Source organism: Ovis aries, chromosome 4, assembly GCF_016772045.2.
Source record: "Ovis aries strain OAR_USU_Benz2616 breed Rambouillet chromosome 4, ARS-UI_Ramb_v3.0, whole genome shotgun sequence".
Lineage (NCBI taxonomy): Eukaryota > Metazoa > Chordata > Mammalia > Artiodactyla > Bovidae > Ovis > Ovis aries.
Window position 1 is genome coordinate 84973746 of NC_056057.1, and position 17760 is coordinate 84991505.

The 17760-nt window shown below is 36.2% G+C and overlaps 1 pseudogene; it reads right to left on the reverse strand.

The window, feature by feature from the left end:
• Positions 1–16508: 16508 nt before the first annotated feature.
• On the reverse strand, positions 16509–17222 carry LOC106990577 (small ribosomal subunit protein uS15-like; annotated as a pseudogene).
• Between the last annotated feature and the right edge of the window lie 538 nt (positions 17223–17760).

A 17760-nucleotide genomic window follows, 5' to 3' on the forward strand; every position in this document is an offset into this window, starting at 1 on the left:
CAAAATAATATACAGTATGATTTTAGAACATATGAAAATTTATTAAAGGGTTATTTTATGGCAAAACCAATACAGTATTGTAAAGTAAAAAAAAATAAATAAAAATAAAGAGCAAAAAAAATTAAAATAAAGAAAAACAAAGTATAGCTGTGCAGTTTTCAGAGTAAATATCATATGTAATTTGTTATTAAAATAATTATTCAGTGTTAACAGAAAGAGTAGATATCAGGTAAATAACTTAAGCTTTAAGACTTTGTGAAATTATGCTAAGTGAGAAATAGTTTGATGTAGAGAAAATTAACATAGTTATGTAACCTCATTATCAATAGTCATCTTCTACGTTTAAAATCAGTTTTTTTACTAGAAGGAATTAAGTTACATTTTCTGTAATTTCCAAATCTGACAGGCGTTTTTCAAAAATATATTTCAAAATTTTATCTCTCTGGCTATTATCATAATTTTAGACAGGAATGATGTAACTATATTGAGAATTCAAATTGGGAGAGTTTTTTTTTTTAAAGAAACTAATTTTCTCAGAGTTATGAAGCTTGTAATACCTGGAAAAAATAAAGGGTATATATCTCATGAAGATTATATATTAACTTGTTCTTAATATACTATAGCGAATTGTTATTTTAGGAATAGAGATTTTTTTAACTGTGTTTTTAATAAAAGATGAATTAGGAAACCTTTTTAAACAAATGCATTTTTTATTGCTTTTAAGTTCATTCAGTAACATTAATTGCTAACATATTTCTGGGTATAAATCTTAATGCATTTTCTTTAATGAATAGATAAAATATAGCAAGTCCCCTACATACAAATGAGTTCTATTTTGAGAGTATATTGTAAGTCTAATTTGTTCTCAACACCAACAAAATTTAGCTTAGGTACCCAACTAACATAATTAACTCTATAATACTGTACTCTAAAAGGTTTATATTTCTTTTACAAAAGCAATACATACAAAATCAAAAACAAATGATATTTTTAATTTTACAATACGTTGAAAAGTACAGTAGTACAGTATGACACCTGGTATTGAGTAAGTAGGCATGGGTTACTGACTGAAGGAGGGAGAGGCATGAGAGATGGAAGAGCTGAAGGATCATCAGGAATAGAACATGGAGTCCATCTATTCAACCACTCAATTGTGTCTGACTCTTTGAGTCCCCATGGAATGCAGCACACCAGGCTTCCCTGTCCATCACCAACTACTGGAGCTTGCTGATACTCATGTCCATCAAGTTGGTGATGCCATCCAACCATCTCATCCTCTGTTGTCCTCTTCTCCTCCCACCTTCAATCTTTCCCAGGACCTGGGTCTTTTCTAATGAGTCAGTTCTTCACATCAGGTGGCTAAAGTATTGGAGCTTCAGCTTCAGCATCAATCCTTCCAGATTTCCCTTGGGATAAACTGTTTTGATCTCCTTGCTCTCCGAGGGACTCTTAAGAATCTTTTCCAAAACCACAGTGCAAAAGCATCAGTTCTTTGATGCTCAGCGTTCTTTATGGCCCAGTTCTCACATCCAAATATAACTACTGGAAAAACCATCAGTGAATGTTGTTCAGTTGTGTCTGACTCTTTGTGACCCCATGGACTATACGGTCCTTGGAATTCTCCAGGCTAGAATACCTGAGTGGGTAGCCTTTCCCTTTTCCAGGTTATCTTCTGAGCCCAGGGATCAAACCCAAGTATCCTGCATTGCAGGTGAATTATGTACCAGCTGAGCTAAAAGGGAAGCCCAAGAATACTGGAGTGGGTAGCCTATCCTTTCTCCAGGGAATCTTCCTGACCCAAGAATCAAACCAGGGTCTCCTGCATTACAGGCAGATTCTTTACCAACTGAGCTATCAGGGAAAAAATTGTAGCTTTGACAATAAGGGCTTTATAAGTAAAGTAATGTCTCTGGTATTTAATAGGCTGTCTAGGTTGGCCATAGCTTTTCTTCCAAGGAGCAAGCAACTTTTAATTTCATGGCTACAGTCACTGTCTGCAGTGATTTTGGAGCCTAAGAAAATAAAGTCTATCACTGATTCCATTGTTTCCCCATCTATTTACCATGAAGTGATGGGACTGGATGCCATGATCTTAGTTTTAGAATATTGAGTTTTAAACCAGCTTTATTACTCTCCTCTTTCACTTTCTTCAAGAGGCTCTTTAGTTCCTCTTTGCTTTCTTCTATAAGGGTGGTGTCATCTGGCTATCTGAGGTTATTGATATTTCTATCAGCAATTTTGGTTCCAGCTTGTGCTTCATTCAGCCTGGCATTTTGTATGATGTACTCTGCATATAAATTAAGTACTCATGGTGACAGTATTCAGGCTTGACGTACTCCTTTCCCAATTTGGAACCAATCTGTTGTTTGTTCCATGCCTGGTTCTAACTGTCCCATCTTGACCTGCATACAGATTTCTCAGGAGACAGGTAAGATGGTCTGGTATACCCATCTCTTTAAGAATTTTCCACAGTTTGTTGTGATCTACACAGTCAAAGCCTTTAGCATAGTCAATGCAGTGAAGCAGAAGTAGATGTTTTCCTGGAATCCTCTTGCTTTTTCTATCATCCTACAGAAGTTGGCAATTTGCTCTCTGGTTCCTCTGCCTTTTCTAAATCCAGCTTTTACATCTGGAAGTTCTTGGTTCATGTACTGTTGAAGCCTAGCTCGGAGTATTTTGAGCATTAGTTTGCTAGCGTGTGAGATGAGTGCAATAGTGTGGTAGTTTGAACATTATTTGCCATTGCCTTTCTTTGGGATTGGAATGAAAGCTGATCTTTTCGAGTCCTGTAATCACTGCTGAGTTTTCCAAATTTGTTGCCATATTGAGTGTAGCACTTTCAGAATATCATCTTTTAGGATTTGAAATAGCTCAGCTGGAATTCCATCACCTCCACTACCTTTGTCTGTAACAATGTTTCCTAAAGCCCACTTGACTTTGCACTCCAGGCTGTCTGGCTTTAGGTGAATTTTAGTGGTTATCTGGGTCATGAAGATTTTTTCCATATAGTTCTTCTGTGTATTCTTGTCACCTCGTCTTAGTATGTTGTACTTCTATTAGGTCCATACCGTTCCTGTCCTGTATTGTGCCGATTTTTGCATGAAAATGCAAAATGGGCATATGAAAATGCCCATTTTCCCTTGGTATCTCTAATTTTCTTGAAGATATCTCTAATCTTTCTGATTTTGTTGTTTTCCTCTATTTCTTCCTTTGATCATTGAGGAAGGCTTTCTTATCTCTCCTATCTCTCCTTGCTTTTCTTTGGAACTCTGCATTCAGATGGACATAGCTTTCCTTTTCACATTTGCTTTTTACTTCTCTTCTTTTCTCAGTAAGGCCTCCTCAGACAACCATTTTACCTTTTTGCGTTTCTTTTCTTGGGGATGGTTTTGATCACAGCCTCCTGTAGAAAGTTACAAACCTCCATCCATAGTTCTTCAGACTCTCTCTCTGGAGACATAGGGCAAGCTGCAATTTCGATGGCACAGGTTCTATCTAGTTTCTTGCTGGATTCAATTCTATCTACTGTCTTGATAAAACTATCCAGTGATGTCTGGGTAGTAATGATTTTTTTTTTTTCCATCATACATGACCTGGTGGCACTGGGTTACCTTCTGAATGGCTGCTAAAACCTTTCTGTACTGTTCTACATTTTGGTCCTGTGCCTTGAAAACTAACAGTGCTTCCACAAAGAAAGAAAATCTCCTTGCGATTTCTTGTGTCGTGAATGTCTTTGGTTTTTCAGTTACTTCTTACTCTTGTCTCTTTTTGTCATTTCTCTGGGTCTCCAATTCCATCAGGCCTTCATTAGCAGCTCCTCATGTTGCACAGCAACAGTACAGTACAGTAGAGTACACAAAAAACCCAACAATTTACTTATATATTTACACTAGGCATGTGAACTAACTTACACAATTGGACATGCAAACCCATGTTCACATCTTTGAAAGTTCCCAACTTGAAGATATGTATTTAAGGGACTTACTGTACATTTTTAAATCACTGTATCTAATTTGGTTTCAGTAACAAATGTTTTTAAGTACAAAGATTTCATTTTCTTAAAAGAATTGAACTAACAATTTTAGAGATCTGTCTTTGGTGATCATTTGATGATTGTGGGGAGGAGATTCTTGATTGATTTGTTTAACAAACAAAATTTGATAGAATGTGTGTACATTCTGTTAGCAAATTTACAATTCAGTATAACTTGTTAATTTACTAAATGTCAAAAAATTTGATATATAACTCAAAGTTCAAATATGGTAAGAGTAAGTATTGCATGTTCTCTTACTTTATTTCCCAACATTGAAAAAATTTATATAACAAGAGGAGAATTTAATTATTGTTAAGTGTAATTAAGAGTAATAAAGTATTATTTTTTGTCCAAACTTTGCCCAGCTGAATTCCAAAAGAAAGCAATTATAAATTATATTTGTAGGTTTACTCTAAGGAATGATATCCATAAACCTATATTATATATGTATGTATTTTATATATATAGTATATATAATATATAATAATATATAATACATATATGTATTATATGTACATATATCCTGGAGGGCATGGCAATCCATTCCAGTAGTCTTGCCTGGAGAATCCCATGAAAAGAGGAGCATGGTGGGCTGTAGTCCATAGGGTCACAAAGAGTTGGACACAACCAAAGTAACTACCATGCCCATGCATATACACATACATATATATATATATATAAAGATACCTGTTTATGAGGAAAATAGACCTTATTCAAGAAATCTATTACAATGGGGTTTTATATTAGGGGAGAGAGGTTGGGCTCATTTCCAAAAACAACACTAAAAGTGGTAATTTATGGCAGGTACTGAAAGAGTCTACTAATAGACTATTGTTAAATGTTAGTCAAGTTCTGTATGCCTATATATCTCATTTGATATTTGATAAAAATTATTCAAAAATAAATGATACCTCCTCCAATGTTTTTGAACTGTGGTGTTGGAGAAGACCCTTGAGAGTCCCCTGGACTACAAGGAGATCCAACCAGTCCATCCTAAAGGAGATCAGTCCTGGGTGTTCATTGGAAGGACTGATGCTGAAGCTGAAACTCTAATACTTTGGCTACCTGATGTGAAGAACTGACTCATTGGAAAAGACCCTGATGCTGGGAGGGATTGGGAAGAGGAGGAGAAGGGGACGACACGGATGAGATGGTTGGATGGCATCACCAATGCAATGGATATGAGTTTGAGCAAACTCCAGGAGTTGGTGATGGACAGGGATGCCTGACGTGTTGTAGGCCATGGGGTCTCAAAGAGTTGGACATGACTGAGTAACTGAACTGAATTGAACTCCAATGATGTGTCTTAATTATTCCTCTCATAAAAGAACTTAAACTCTTAAAATTATGAGATATCTGGTAAATGGTTATTAGATTATGAGTCAAAATGTAAAAATAAAAATAAAAACAAAAAAAAATAAAGACAAACAACCAAAAATACTCTCATATTTTAGGAAGACCATGAATTCATCTTGAGAAAGATCTCAGATACTAAAAGAGGAGCAGTTACATCTATTCCTTATTAGCTTTCCATCTTTCAGGGGTCACTGTTCATTGCCTAATGTCTGGTGTATTTATAATCATTACTTGATATTGGGTTGGCCAAAAAGTTAGTTCAGTGTTTTCTATAAGGTAGCTCTAGTAGCACTTAGTTGTCTTCAACTTAACTTAAAACAATTTTGTTAGATTGTATTGTGATAGCTGTCATAGCAGTGAGCATTTTTCAAAATCATCAAAAATTGGTAAATTTTTGTGTAATCATTTTAATATTGAAAGTGGAAGAAAAATCAGCATTTTCAGCATATTATGATTATTATTTCTCAAAAGGTAAAAATACAACTGAAGCGCACACACACACATACACACACACACACAAAATTTGTGTAATGTATGGAAAAGCGGCTGTGACTTTTGGAACCATAAGTGTTCCGTGGTTTGTGAAGTTCTGTGCTGAGATTTCTCACTGGACAATGCTCAGCAGTCCAGTAGACTGGCTGAAGTTGATAACTATCAAATCAAAACATTAATTGAAAATGTCAACATTATACCACAGGGGATAACTGACATACTAAAAATATCCAAATCAAGCTTTGAAATTCATTTGCACTGTTTTATTTATGTTAATCACTTTGATATTTGGGTTCCACATAAGTTAAGCAAAAAAAAAAATCTTGTTTCTATTTCTGTATGCCATTCTCTGCTGAAACATAATGAAAAGCATTGTGTTTTAAAAACAATTTTGTAACTGGTAATGAAAAGTAGACACTATACAATCATGTGAAAAGAAAGAGATCATGAGGCTAGCAAAATGAACCACCGCAACCATACCAAAGGCCACTTTTCATCCAAACAAGGTGATATTGCGTATATGATGGAATTGTAAGGAAGTTCTCTATTTTGAGATCTTTCCAGAAAAACAAATTTTTAATTCCAATAACTTCTACTCCCAATTAGACCAACGAAAGAAGCGCTGGACAAAAAGTGCCAAAATCAGGAATTAGCCAAGAGAAAATGCATAATCTTCTATTCAGTTCAGTTCAGTATAGTCGCTCAGTTGTGTCTGACTCTTTGTGACCCCATGGATAGGATCATGCCAGGCCTCAAGCTGCTCAAGTTTACTCAAGCTCATATTCATTGAGTAGGTCATGCCATCCAACCATCTAATCTTCTGTCATCCCCTTCTCCTCCTACCCTCAAACTTTCCCAACATCAGGGTCTTTTCAAAGGGGTTAGCTCTTTACATCAGGTGGCCAAAATATTGGAGTTTGAGCTTCAACATCAGTCCTTCCAATGAACGCTCAGGACTGATCTCCTTTAGGATGGACTGGTTGTATCTCCTTGCAGCACAAGGGATTCTCAAGAGTCTTCTCCAACACCACACTTCAAAAGCATCAGTTCTTTGGCGCTCAGCTTTCTTTATACTCCAACTCTCACATCCATACATGACTATTGGAAGAACCATAGCCTTGACTAGACAGACATTTGATGGCAATGTAATGTCTCTGCTTTTTAATATGCTGTTCAGGTTGATCATACTTTCCTTCCAAGGAGTAAACATCTTTTAATTTCATGGATGTAGTCACCATCTGCAGTGATTTTGAAGCCCTCCAAAATAAAATCTGACACTGTTTCCACTGTTTCCCCATCTATTTGGCATGAAGTGATGGGAACAGATGCCATGATCTTAGTTTTCTGAATGTTGAGCTTTAAACCAACTTTTTCACTCTCCTCTTTCACTTTCATCAAGAGGCTCTTTAGTTCTTCTTCACTTTCTGCCATAAGGGTGGTGTCATCTGCATATCTGAGGTTATTGATATTTCTTCAGGCAATTTTGTTTCCAGCTTGTACTTCACCCAGCGCAGCGTTTCTCATGATGTACTCTGTGTATAAGTTAAATAAGCAGGGTGACAATATACAGCCTTGATGTACTCCTTTCTGATTTGGAACCAATCTGTTTTTCCATGTCCAGTTCTATTTGTTGCTTCCTGACCTGCTTACAGTTTTCTCAAGAGGCAGGTCAGGTGATCTGTATTCCCATCTCTTTCAGAATTTTCCAGTTTCTTGTGATCCACACAGTCAAAAGCTTTGCATTGCCGATAAAGCAGAAATAGATGTTTTTCTGGTACTTTCTTGCTTTTTCGATGATCTAGCAGATGTTGGCAATTTGATGTGGTTCCTCTGTCTTTTCTAAAGCCACCTTGAGCATATGGAATTTCATGATTTATGTATTGCTGAAGCCTGGCTTGGAGAATTTTTACTTTACTAGTGTGTGAGATGAGCACAATTGTGCACAGTCTGAGCATTCCTTGACATTTCCTTTCTTAGGAAATGGAATGAAAACTGACCTTTTCCAGTCCTGTGACCACTGCTGTTTTCCAAATTTGCTGGCATATTGAGTGCAGCACTTTCACAGCATTATCTTTCAGGATTTGAAACAGCTCAACTGGAATTCCATCACCTCCACTAGCTTTGTTTGTAGCGATGCTTTCTAAGGCCCATTTGACTTTGCATTCCAGGATATCTGGCTCTAGGTGAGTGATCGCAACATTGTGATCATCTGGGGGTTCCTGAAAAACTTTTTTGTATAGTTCTTCTGTGTATTCTTGCCACCTCTTTTTAACATCTTCTGCTTCTGTTAGGTCCATACCATTTCTGTCCTTTATCAAGCCCATCTTTGCATGAAATGTTCCCTTTGTATCTCTAATTTTCTTGAAGAGATCTCTAGTTTTTCCCATTTTATTGTTTTCCTCTATTTCTTTGCACTGATAACTGAGGTAGGCTTTCTTATGTCTCCTTACTATCTTTGGAATTCTGTATTCAAATGTGTATATCTTTCCTTTTTTCCTTTGCTTTTCACTTCTCTTTTCACAGCTATTTGTAAGGCCTCCTCAGACAGCCATTTTGCTTTTTTGCATTTCTTTTCCATGAGGATGGTCTTGATCCCTGTCTCCTGTACAATGTCAGGAGCCTCAGTCCACAGTTCCTCAGGCACTTTGCCTATTAGATCTAGTCCTTTAATCTATTTCTTACTTTCAGTGTATAATCCTGAGGGATTTAATTTAAGTCATACCTGAGTGGTCTAGTCTTCCATTCAGTTCAGTTCAGTCGCTCAGTCGTGTCCGACTCTTTGCGACCCCATGAACCGCAGCAGGCCAGGCCTCCCTGTCCATCACCAACTCTGGGAGTTCACTCAGATTCATGTTCATTGAGTCAGTGATGCCATCCAGCCATCTCATCCTCTGTTGTCCCCTTCTCCTCCTGCCCCCAATCCCTCCCAGCATCGAAGTCTTTTCCAATGAGGCAACTCTTTGCATGAGGTGGCCAAAGTATTTGAGTTTCAGCTTTAGCATCATTCCTTCCAAAGAAATCCCAGGGCTGATCTCCTTCAGAATGGACTGGTTGGTTCTCCTTGCAGTCCAAGGGACTCTCAAGAGTCTTCTGCAGCACCACAGTTCAAAAGCATCCATTCTTCGGTGCTCAACTTTCTTGCAAAGCCACATGTTTCTTTGTTGACCAGGCAAAAAGTGTTACAGCTTGTCTGGGAATTTCTAATTCATCTGCCATAATCACCAGACATTGCATCTTCAGATTTCCATTTCTTTTGGTCTTTACAAAATTCTCTTAATGGAAAAAAATTGCATTCCCTGAAAGGCTATAAAAAGCACCTGAAGAGTTCATTGCTCAAAAAGATAAACACATTTTGAGAAGATGGAATTATACTTGAAAAATGGCAGAAAGTAGTTAAACAAAATGGTAACTATATTGTTCAAAACAATTGGTGAAAATGAAAAATGCATCTTATATTTTTACTTAGGTATAAATGTAAATTTGGCCTCACTACTCTACCATGGCAATAATTGGAAGTCATTGATGTCTATGTTTTTAGGTAATTTTCTGTGGTCTTCTATTAGGTCTAGTAAATTTTTAGTTGATTCTCTAAATTATTCAATAAAACACTTATTAAAAACCATATGGTTTTACTTATCAGGTTTCAATGAATTCACTTTTTAAACAAAGAAAGCATTACTCTGAGTTGAAGTCTTAAGCTTATTGTTGAAAGATAGATGTAACCTTTCTCAATTTTATTGGAGTTACCTGCAGCACAGCAATTCTTTTGATTTTTTCAGTTCATCCTCAATTTCTTTTTAAAAATTAACTTTATTGGAATATAATTGATTTTCCGTATCATGTTAGTTTCTGCTGTACAAGTGAATCAGTTATATTTATATGGATAAAGTGCATAAACATGTGCTTATATATATGCTAAGTCACTTCAGTCATGTCCAACTCTGTGTGACCCTATAGATGGCAGCCCACCAGGCTCCCTCATCCCTGGGATTCTACAGGCAAGAACACTGGAGTGGGTTGCCATTTCCTTCTCCAATACACGAAAGTGAAAAGTCAAAGTGAAGTTGCTCAGTCGTGTCCGACTCTTAGCAACCCCATGGACTGCAGCCTACCAGGCTCCCCTGTCCATGGGATTTTCCAGGCAAGAGTACTGGAGTGGGGTGCCATTGCCTTCTCTGGCTTATGTATATATATATATATATATATATCCCTAATTTTTAGATTCTATTCCCATATAGGTCAGAGTATTGAGTAGAGTTCCCTGTACTATACTGTAGGTTATTAGCTATTATTTTGTATATAGTAGTGTGCAGAGCACAGTGATACTTAATGTATTTTGGTGATTGACCACTTTTTACTTTTTGTTCCAGTGTTACAACTTATTTTCTCCATGTGAATGTTAATTCACACTTTAGGTAATGTGTAGATTATTTTAAATCATGCCAAAAAAGAATTCAAACACATTCATAGAAGAGACCACTATATTTCTACCTCTTGAATATCACAAATTGGAATACTCTAATATTGGGATTTAATATTAATATCAAAATATTATTTTGTTTTACAGATAGCTGGGATTTATTCATAAGATATAAGAACAAGATACCGGGATACTTATTAACCAAATTAAACTTATTTTTAAATTAAAGCCACATGAAATCTCACCTGTAAAATGGGAAAATTAATATTAGTAACCTCATAGATTGTGTCTTAATAGTCAAATGAAATAATTTACATGAAATTACTGTGTAAATTTTGAGAGGTTGTCATGTTACTATCATCTTATACTGTGTATCTCTGTTGTTTGAGACATTCCTTCCCTGTGTTCACTGGTCAGTGTTTATTGCTTTCTTATTCCCACTGTGGACTTTTATAACAGATAGTTAGCCTAAAGATTTTTTTTCAGGCCTATAATTCTGTTAACATATATCCATGTAGTTAAAAATTATATATAAAAAAATAGACATAAGGTGGAGCAGCAAGAAAAAGAAAAAGAGATAAAGAGGGTGGGGGAAAGAAAGACTGATTTCTTTAGTATTCAGAGTTTTTTGATTCCGTATGAATTTTAGTATTATTTTTTTGTATCTCCATGGGAAATGTCACAGGATTTTGTCACAGAGTGCATTAAATCTGTGAGTTGCTTTTGGTGTTATGGATATTTTAACATTATTAATTATTGTTGAATTAGTGGATGTCATTCTACTTTGTTCTTTAATTTCTTTCATCCATGTTTTATATTTTTCAGTATATATATATTTTACCTTCTTAGTTAAATTTATTCCTAAGTATTTTATTCTTTTTGATGTTACTGTAAATGGGATTGTCTTCATTTTTTAAGCTAGCTTATTATTAGCATATACATACACAATTAACTTTTGATGTTGAGTTTTTATTTTACAACCTTACTGAATTCTTTTGTTCTAAACTGATTTTGGTAGGGCTTTAGAGTTTTTAACTGTAAGATCATGATATCTGTAATCATTTGGATATTTTAAAAGCAGATTTTCTTTGGCATGTGACAAGGAATATGGGTAGTCTCTATAAACTGAGAGTGATACCTGGCTGATAGCCAGGAAGGAAATAGTCTACACTTGCAAAGAACAGAATTCTGCCAACAACTTGAATAAGCTTGAAAGTGAATTTCTCTTTCTTGGGATAAACACCTGTGCTGGCTGAAATCTTGCTTTCAGCTTGTGAGATCCTAGGCAAGGAATCTAGCTGAGTCCACAAATGCTTCTGACTAATGAACTTTGAGATAATAAATGTGTATTATTTTAAACTGCTAATTTTGTGGTAATTTGGTATGAAGCAATAAAAACTAATACACCATTTTTCAGAAGATAGGAAAAATAGAGTCTGTTAAAAATTTAAAAGAAAAAAGAAAATGTTTCTAGTTAGATTATCAGATGGTTTTATAGAAAGTTTTCTCACTGTCCTAAAAGAGTCAAGAGCAATTGTGGCAGTATTCCAATAAGAGCCCATGATTTCTGCCTGGTGGTACCTAAGAAGTGTAGCAAAGCAACTCTTTTTAAATGTATTCCTCATATGGTCAAACTTGACTACTTTACTATGAGCTATGGGCAAAATCTCTCTATGTTCGTCCACTGTAACCGACCAAACTGTGATCTGTAAACTTCAGAAGCTAGAACAGTAGGGCCATTGAAAAATCCTACCTCTGCAAAGAGTGGAGAGATGATAGGTAATATCTGAGTGTTGTTTGTGATTTTACTGAGAGAGTACAGGAGATCAGGGAGTACAGTTCGGTCGCTCAGTTGTGTCTGACTCTTTGCGACCCCATGCACGCCAGGCTTCCCTGGCAATCACTAATTCCCAAAGACTGCTCAAACTGATTTCCATTGAGTTAGTGGTGCCATCCAACCATCTTATCCTCTGTCATCCCCTTCTCCTCCTGCCTTCAATGTTTCCCAGCATCAGAGTCTTTTCCAGTGAATCAGTTTTTCACATCAGGTGGCCAAAGTATTGGAGTTTCAGCTTCAACATTAGTCCTTCCAATAAATATTCAGGACTGATTTCATTTAGGATTGACTGGCTTGATCTCCTTGCTGTGCTACAGATTCTCAAGAGTCTTTTCCAACATCTTAATTCAAAAGCATCAATTTTTCAGTACTCAGCTTTCTTATTGGTCCAACTCTCACATCCATACATGACTACTGGAAAAACCATAGCTTTGACTAGACAGACTTTTGTCAGCAAAGTGATGTCTCTGTTTTTTAATGTTGTCTAAGTTTGTCATAACTTTTATTCCAAGGAGCAAGCAACTTTTAATTTCTTGGCTGAGGTCGCAATCTGCAGTGATTTTGGAGCCCCCAAAATAAAAGTCTGTCACTGTTTCCATCGTTTCCCCATCTATTTGCCATGAAGTGATAGGACTAAATCCCTTAATCTTAGTTTTTTGATTGTTGAGTTTTAAGCCAGCTTTTTCACTCTCCTCTTTCACTTTCATCACAAGGTTCTTTAGTTCTTCTCTTTCTGCCATAAGGGTGGTGTCATCTGCATATCAGAGAATATTGATATTTCTCCCGGCAATCTTGATTCCAGCTTGTGCTTCATCCAGCCTGGCATTTCTCATGATGTACTCTGCATATAAGTTAAATAAGCAGTGTGACAATATACAGCCTTGACGTACTCCTTCCCTAATTTGGAATAAGTCTGTTTTTCTATTTCTGGTTCTAACTGTTGCTTCTTGACCTGCATACAGATTTCTCAGGAGGCAGGTAAGGTGGTCTGCTATTCCTATCTCTTTAAGAATTTTCCACAGTTTGTTTAGATCACTCACCTTGAACCAGACATCCTGGAATGCAAAGTCAAGTGGGCATTAGGAAATATCACTATGAACAAAGCTAATGGACGTAATGGAATTCCAATACAGGAGATAGTGAAACCATTTTTGAATAGTTCCTGAAATTTCCATCTCTTTTGAATTTGAAGAATCAAAATGCAAGCCAGCTTGCATAGATTTTCCCATTACTTAATGCGTCTAGAAATAATCTTGTCCTTTTGTTGTATCCTTGAAATAGGAAACTAGCTTGACTCCATTTTATGGCTGTGTGGCATTTTGTTATACGAAATGATAATATTTTTAATTATGTACATTTTTTTGATAAGGCAGTATTATTTTTATCTCAGACAATTGCCTCATGAATTATATTAGACTTTTCCATGAAAAAAGAAAGAGAATGTTAGAAAAATGTATCGTGCTATTTTGAAGCCTTCATACATTTTGTTATGAAATGAAATAATAATGTTGAACATTATACTGTGATCAGAACTGTAATGTAATTAATATGGAAATGAAATATGGCTAACTGTGAGTAAACTAGATAATAGTAGATATACAGTTGCGAAAAATGAAAAAGGAGTCAGAGATTTAATGCATAATTTTAATAGGAGAAAAAAGAGGTCCATATATTTATAGGAAATTGAATGCATTTAAAATATGGAAACGTTTGTGCATGAATCATGGCAGTTGGAGAACTTGAGATGTCAGCAGCCAGGTCACAGAAGTAGCCAACAAGAATGCCATTATTCACAAGATATGTGGGAATAAGGGGCACATGTTTTCCTACATGTCTTACTGTTGAACATATTAATGGGGATTAAAGCAGATTATTGAGATTTGGATTTAATTAAACAGTGTATAGCTTGGAGCTAATACTGAGAAATAAAGTTAAAGGCAATGAAAATCTAAGCCAAAGGAAAGAGCATAAGAGGCATTTATAAGGGGGTTGGAAAGAACGTGCAGCTAAATGGTTAGAAAACAAAACAAGTGAGTGATAGATTGGTATTTGACTTCTATGTATTCTTGAAAGCATGAACATGGATAGAGAAACAGGCTAGGCTAGTGCTATATATGCTTTAAGAGGAAGATGTATCCAAAATACTATCTCAAATCTAGATATTACCTTATATTTCAAAACATTTTGTGAAATTAAATTATATTCAGTCCAGCCTTTTCATATTTTGAGAGCCATAATTTTAAACCAGATATCCTAAAAATGGCAAAATTCTCCACTTAAGTATCCCTATTATAATTAGTAATATGTAATAAATAATGTATAGGACAAATACATTAAAAGAAAACAAAAGTAATGGGAGGGTAGTAGACAATCTTTAACAGACCCCCATAATGTGCCTTTCATAAATAGCTTTCTTTAGTTCCATGCCTTTACATTTTGATTAGATGCCTTAACAAATAACAGTGCCCTGGTAAATGCTTGCAGATAATGAGTTCAGCGTGTGCTGCAGTCCATGAGGTTGCAAAGAGTTGGGCATAACTGAATGACTGAACAGCAAAAACAATGAGTTCAGTGGAAAGAAAGAAGTCTGAGAGTAATGCTGAACTTGCCTACTCCTGAGAGAAAGGAATAGCCTGGTATTTGCAGCACTGGCTTTTGCAAGATGTCAGCACTTACTGCTGCTCCTGCTGCTGGGCAGCTGCCCAGAAGGATGAGATGGAAACTGGCAGGGTCTGAAGCTATATAGTACTCTAGGCTCTGGAAAGTTGTTTTCTCAAGTGTTATCTCATCTTAGTTCATCGACATAGCACCGGTTTTAGTGTTCCCATTTTACTAGGGAGGAAATGGAACATCTTGTCCTTTAACTTAAACAAGGCCTCCTTGCCAGGGTGACACACAGCTAGAATTTGGATCAATGTTGTACAACTCCAAATCTTAGTACACTTCATGACCACAGGTTACTAACTCTTGCTCAGAGAGGAACTACTGAGGATTGTAGCTGAGGTTCCTATTAGGGTATCAGAGTGAGGATCAGACCAGGAGACCTGGCTTCTTGAGAGTTAATGCCATGGCAGTGTGAGACAGCCTTGAGTAAGAAGGATGCAGCCTCCAAAATACCTTAGCACTTTCCAGTGGTAAAGAACTCACCTGCCAGTGCAGACATAAAGAGATGTGGATGTGATCCCTGGGTTGGGAAGATCTCCTGGGGAAGGGCATGAAAACCCACTCCAGTATTCTTGCCTGGAGAATCCCATGGACAGAGTAGCCTGGTGGGCTACAGTCCATAGGGTCACAAAGAGTCAGACAGGACTCAAGCAACTTAGCAGTCACACATGCTTACTGGGTAAAGTAGGTCCAAGGCCTGTTTTTATACAATAGTAAACTAAGAATGTAAACTATAAGTAAACTATATATTTAAAGGTTAAAAAAAAGAAACTTCAAGAATATGTGACAAAGAATACATGTAGCCAACAAATCCTAAAATATTTACTCTCTGCATCTTTATAGAAAATGTTTACAGACTCCTGGTTTATTTAACTCTTCTATGTCTTTAGTTAAGCAAAGAAGAAAACGATTTTCTGCAGGAAGTCTGGCCAATTTGAGATGGTCAATTCTAGATGATAGATGATAGCTGAAGTCATTTTTGCTACTCTAATCAGGGTTGGCTCTCAGGTTGTATGTGTGCATTCCTTTATTAATTTTATAATATGCTTTATTTCAAAAGGCTTGATAATTGTAAATATATATTATAACACAAATATATCATCAAAAATAGTATAAAAAAAAGAATAAAAGAAAAACAGTAAGGTGAGATTTAGAAGCCAAGGACAATAGTGTGATATAGGAGTAATTATACTCCACAGTGCTCCAAATTTATTGAGGTAATTTGGCTATTTCTATATCTTGTGAAATGAAATGATCATAATAAATGTTTCAGGAAATATTAATTGCTCCCAATAACTTATATTGTCTAGACAGGTATTTTATAGAGGATTTGTTATTAAAATAATTATATGTACATTTTTCTGAGTTGCACTTTAATAACATTCTGTTTTATGTAATAAAAGAAAAGATCTTCATTGATATTATCTTGAAATGCTCATTTTTGTTTCTCCCTTTCAAAATTTCTAGTTGCATATTACCAAGATTTTCCATAAATAAACTATATTTTCTTATGTGAAATAACAAACCCGAATTGATATTGCCATATATAACAGGTCTCTGAAACCTGAAATTACCTAGGAATTGCAGGAAAAAAAATCTAATGTCTTAAACATCATGCCATTGTCAAAAATAAAGGTCATTATCTCGAGGGAACTTTTTTTTCTAGTTAATATAATAACTTTATTGCTTGAGTACAGTAGGTAAATTTATCCAACTAGAGCAGAGGCTGTTTATGACTCATATTTCCAATTGGGAGGGAAGACGCGTTTGGTCTTATAATATTGAGCCAATGGTGAATATGGCTCTCAGTCAGAATCAGGTGGAATTTAGCATCTTTATCCTTTTGGTTCCTCTAAAGATGCTTTCCAACAGCAACAGCTTTCTTAATTAAATGCTAAAGATCCTCAGAAAATCAGGAGCAAGTCCTTTGGACTTAAGAATTCTCAATATTTAATTGCCTGTCACAAAACATACTTCTGTAATACCATGTGAGTCTCTCAGGATCACACCTATTTGTGAGGGAGTCAGGCCCTTCTTGGGTTTACCAGGGGGCACTAGTGGTAAAGAACCTACCTTCCAGTGCAGGAGACATAGAGATGTGGTTTCGATCCCTGGGTCAGGAAGATCCCCTGGCAGAGGGCAGTGCAACCATTCCAGTATTCTTCCCTGGAGAATCCCATGGACAGAGGAGCCTAGCAGGCTACAGTTCATAGTGTCACACAGAGTTGGACATGACTGAAGCGACTCAGCAAGTAGCACACAGGCCCTTCTTGGCCAGTTTGTAGATCTATCCTTCACATTGTCGGAGGTCAGCTTTAGCCAGGTGGAGATTCTGTGGCTGTCGGGCAGAGTCCACTGGGACAGGCCCTTCCTGGGAGTGTGCACAGGACCCATGATCGCGGCAGTGTGGTAGCAAAAGGAAAGGACAGAGAGCTTTTAAATGAGTCCTATTCCTTTTTGAAACATTTGAACAGATATCAAATTCCATTCATCAGTTTTATTATCAAATCCTTCCATTGCAACAGAAAATTGTTCCAAATTAGTTCTCATGATAAAGATTATAATAGTGAATAAAATACAATGCTGAAAGTATTAGGTGAGTAAAAATAATTAAAATGGTATCCAGACCCATCTTAAGTTTCAGTAAATCATATCCAACAACTCATTTCCCTTGAATATGAGAACTGTGATTTTATCCTTCCCTATGGAGTGTTTTTCCAGTTTTCAATAGGAAAAAAAATGTACTAAAATTTAAGAAAAAGATACAACCCAAGTGAGGTAGCTATAGACAACAAATAACTGAATCAAGTTACATATAAGAATGAGATACTTAATATGAGTTACAATGAATTAAAGGAAAGTAGACTACATTATTGGAGAAGGAAATGGCAACCCACTCCAGTATTCTTGCCTGGAGAATCCCGTGGACAGAGGATCCTTGATGGGCTGCTGTCCATG